Genomic DNA, 5,426 nt, shown 5'->3' with positions numbered 1-5,426 from the left:
ATTAGCAGTATACAGTTGGCCAGGAACCTAGTTTTTCATGCTCGCACGAAGCATATAGAGGTCCACAACCATTTAGTCAGAGAGAAGGTTTTGGTAGGAGACGTTGACCTTGTTTATGTCAGCACACACAGGATCAGGTCGCTGACATCTTCACCAAAGCATTGGGCTCCACAGATTCAGGGTTTTGCTTGGTGTACATGAGATGGAGTTGAGCTCGAGGGGGAGTGTTGAGATATCGAGCTCATCTAGTAAGGCGGTGTGGACACTAATGACCTGCCTGGGGGATAGGCCCCACATTTACACCATTGGCATTTGGTGAGATTATTGGGATGACAAGCTGTGTGGTGATAGCCATTCTAGAGACTGGCATAGTTATAGCGCCAGCTCATTTAGTTGGGTTCACACTATAGAGAACCCTAGTATGTATTTGGTTGAGTACCTTTTCATACTGTGTGTACTCTTATCTTTGTATATGGTGTGTTGTGTGTGAAGAAGAAGAAGATTTTCAGCCTCTCACCTTGTGTGTTCTCTTTTAGGGTTTTGTGAGTGTGTGTGTACTTGCAAGAGCTCAAGCTCTCTTCTCCCCTACATCTTTTCACAAAAGACCAAATTGAGCGTCCTCTATCAGCATAGAACCGTGCTCCTAATAGAAACCCGAGCTTCGGTAAGCATTTCCTACATATCACGCAAGAAATCCCTCGATGTATCAAACTCGATGTCCTTAAGACCGACATCAATAGGTGCCCTGGGTTGATACCCATACACAAGCATGAACGGAATAAAACCAATAGTCGTATATTAAAAACTGTTATAGGTAAATTTCATCATTGGAAGATATTTTTCCCAATTTGATGCTTTTTCAGAGATATATGCACAAAGCATATCCTCTACAATCTGATTCATACGCCTTGTTTGCCCATCAGACTACGGATGATCATATTAATTCATACTCAAAGTAATTTCCTCGTTGTAAACCATTCGTCGGAATAAGTAGGAAAACATAGCATTATAATAGCAGGAACGAGGGATTCATCGACGCCCCGACGTACCCACATATGTACATGGAATTATTGGTGTCTCGAGTTACCCATATCAACATAGAGAGTCATCAGCGTCTTGATGAGTCACATATGTCCATCCGTAAACCATTGGGTTGATTGTATAAATAACCTAAAGTACGGAACTAGAGAAAGAAATGCCAACAAAGGAAAAATCTAAATTTCCTTAAGCTGAACACAACTAGATAAACTTGTTCAACTTCAAAAGAAAAAGATTTTAACAAGTGAAAATGCCAACGAGATTACACTTCATCAATACATGTAGGCTATAGATAAAAGAAGTTTATGTAGAGAATGCCCACACTATAACTTCTAGTGAATTTAGAAAATGAGATTGTCTTTGAATGTTGAGGTCAACATGCTAAGTGATGTAAGCAAAGCAACAATCTTGAGCCCAAATTATCCCATAAGATAATATATGTGAGGGATCACCATACCACCATGATACCACCCATACATACCTTACCAATTTGAAACTCCCTAGTATGCCGTCTAAGAAATATGAATAAAATCCTATATAAAAGGAATAAAATGGCCTTATCCCAGACTTTCACATACTAAAACCTGTCTCTATATACTTGAGACTACATCTGGCACCTTTCTAATGATAACTACCCAATAAACAATAAAGTTAGGATAGAAAAATAACTCACCTAGATACATAAGCAACTAGGTATCCGAGTTGGAATATGTACAAGAGTACAAGCAATATACTCTAAAATTATGTGCAAAAAACGAAGGCAAATGCTATCTTCAAAGCACATGATATTATCCAAAAGATCAAAAGATCCTTATAAAACCATGGATAAAAGCATAGAAGCTCCTCGAATCCATGAAAACCGTAGTTGATCATAAAAATCAATGCATACTATCTAATGAACATTAATCATGCCAAAAGAAGCATTAAAATTGGTGGCCAACTCATCAATCTAGAGTATATGAACATTATGTCATTCAAGCAAAACTCCAAAGTAAGAAAGTGAAACACGTGTGTAACACTCAATAAAAAAACCTCTAGACACAAGTGATCTAGGTAAAACCTGATAAGTCCATATAAAACTTGGAAAACATCCAATAAAATCCACCAAAACAAATCGATCAGTTGACCCATGATAGAATTTGTCTTAGGCTTAAGAAATTAAGCACAAACCACACTTAAACAAGTGCAAAATAAAGTATTATGGAAAAGTGTCAAAGGTGAAACACACTTTGAATGCAAATTATAGCCATCAAAATAAATTAAAGAACATGTCCAAAAAGAATGGCTAAACAATGGCAAAAAATCATGAAAACATCGTTTAGAATAGATCCAAACAGAAATATCTACTAATACAAGGTATAATCGTATTAATAATATGCGAATAACCCGCATCTATCTAATGTCAGCATGAGAAAACGTACTTTAACATTAAATAACCGCCGAAAATATTAAATTCTCGAGAAAAAGAATTATCATGATTTTTTCCTAATTTCTCTCAATTTTCTAGGGCCTCAAAATATGATAATTTTGAATTCCACCAAACCTATCTTATGACATTCCAAACCTATCTTTTTCTAGAAAAATTTTTAGCAGTTTAATTTGCCAAAATATCATTGATATTTTATAAATACCAAATTTTAGGATTTCTAAAAATTATTACTAGAAAATTCCTAATTTTTCTTGAGAATCCCATCGTTCACAAAATTTCCAATTCTGCCCGATAATTCTCAAATCCAATGAAAATTTATAATTTTAATGAAATTTCTAAATTTTTGGGATTAAAAAATATATTTTTCAAGGAATTTGAATGGTCACTCACACGGGTGCGCGAATGGACACACAACATGCTAAACACCAACCCCACATTTTCTCGAAATTTAAAATAACCTTTGTCTAATTTTTCACTAATTTTTTAAAATTTTTAATTTACCACGAACGCATTTAGAATACGAACGGTCAAAAAATTTCAGAATTCCAATGGTTTTCTCGGAATACGGAAAGCCAAAAGTTTCGATAAAATGAAAAGACAAAAAATCAGAATGTGAAAGGTCAAAAGTTTCCGGAATACGGAAGGTCAAAAGTTTTCCCGGAATTCAGAAAGCCAAAAGGTTTCAAGAAAGCCGAAAGCCAAAAGGGAGGAGGCTGATTATGTTTTAATTAATCTTTTTTAATTAAACTAATCCTAATAATAATTAAATATTAATTATGATTAATATTTAATTAAAAATCCCTTTTGAGAGAAATTCACATAGGCAGGAGGAAAATAAAGGAGAAAAATCAAATTTGAGAGGCGGAGAGGGTCCCATGCACATGGGAGAGCATTTCATGCATCAACATGCTGCCCCCTACTACATTTCAGTAGAAAAACCTTCAAAAATGTATAAAAATACATTTTTAACTATAAAAATACGCTAAAAAACTCTAAAAAATTAGGAACAAATTCCTAAAAATTCTAGAAATCTTGGAAATCTCTTCAACCAAAAATATCCATGATAAAATATGTGGTATTTTCATAAAAATTCCCATTAATGCTTATTTTAAACCATAAAAAATAGAAAAAATAGCATTAAACTTACGGAATTCCCCTGCAATGTCGATTCATCCATTGAATAGTAGTAACACGCATTCCAATCGCCATATCGATGATCCACGTGCAAATCATCAACACAAATCAACAAAATAATATTTGTATTAGTAAATATTAAAATTCACTTCAAAAAATGCCAAAAATTGCAATAAGAAAGAAAAATCAACAACAATTAACTAGAGTGTGCTTTGATACCATTGTTAAAATCCTAAGATCTCTCTAGATAATTGTTAGGCATAAACATGCATAAATCAAGCATAAACATGCATAAACTAGGCATAAACTCAACCACTCGACCACCCTCGAGCCCAACTACTGCCAGATCGCTAGTAGTTACGAGATACTACTATGAGAGAGTCCACGATGATGTGTGGGAGCTGCTTCTCAATGAACCTCCTATTCTCATGTACGCAAACCTAGTGCGGGCCATCAACTTTCATAGCCCATACTAGGAGAGGAAAATCTATTCAGGCTATCACCTGAGGTTGAAGAAAATATATATAACAGCATGCCTTTCATCAACTAGCTAAGTGCAAATTTGTACAGCTATCTTCTAGTAGGACAAAACTTTTTCAATTTTACGATATCGTAGATTAGAAGTTCCACACTTATAGGCTGGAGCATGATGTGTCTTTGACATTGGATAGAATGAATGTCCAACTGTTTTGAATCTGTGAAGCTTCGAATATTTTGACAGGTTGTCCAAAAACATGCATGATTTTGGGATATCAGTGGATAAGTGAATTGCGATGATTAGTTTTGGTATATGATACTCGATGTTTCTCATGTTCTATGAACGGTTGACATGTGGGTTAATTGGTTACACTCTAGATATGGGTGAGTCTATATAGGAAACTAAGGCTCTCTGGATCTAGCTAGTCTTCACTGAAAAAAGAACTCCCAAACTTACAAAATCTTATTGTGTATGTCCATGGAAGTACCTTGCAGCACTTGACTTAATAAACTGTAAAACACTTTTCACTTTTTACCATTGCATTTTAAGAATTTCACATTAGTTTACACATTAAAGTACATTTGGAGTACTTATATTGATAACATCAAATTACGCATGAAAAAACATTGACACCAAGAAATTACACATTAAAGTACATTAATGCTAGCAAATTCTTGTATTGATACCAGCAAACCTCAACAAATTACATTATAAGTGTTTACATGGTCAATGGAACATATTTACATAAGGTATAAGGAGGGGTACATAAATTTCTCTTCACCTCCTTCTCTTTCTTCTCTGACTAGCCTGTTCCATTTTGCACCGTTCTTCATAAGGCATAATCTTTCCTCCTTTGAGCAGAGACTCCTATACAAACTCTTCTTCAACTGTACCCCACACATTAAAGAGTTTCACTGATGCCCATTCCACACAATCAATTGATAACAGCCACTTATGCAACCATGGCCCAAGCTCTTTCATCATAAAACTTTTGTGTTGTGCTTCGGATTGATCCTCCATCTTTGGTACTATCACATACGTGCCAGGACTATTTCAACTACACTTGTTCATGCTTAGATAAGAATCAATTTATGAGTACAACGTACTTGAGCACTCCATATAGCTCAAAAAAGCATGCATAGTCCACATTAAGATACCCTTGACCATTGCATTGCAACATGAAATTCGATGAGAAACATCATGCAACCTTATTCCTCTCCATAATTGTTTGAGCTCATCAATCAAGGGATCAAGGTATACATCCATATTCTTTACCTTGTGCTTCCCGGCGGTCACAAGAAGCACAAGCATCACATGACCCTTGTTGATGGACATCCATGTAGGAAT

Source organism: Cibotium barometz, chromosome 36, assembly GCF_041138505.1.
Source record: "Cibotium barometz isolate CiBa-2024 chromosome 36, ASM4113850v1, whole genome shotgun sequence".
In the NCBI taxonomy this organism is placed as follows: Eukaryota; Viridiplantae; Streptophyta; class Polypodiopsida; order Cyatheales; family Cibotiaceae; genus Cibotium; species Cibotium barometz.
This window is presented reverse-complemented; position numbering follows the sequence as displayed.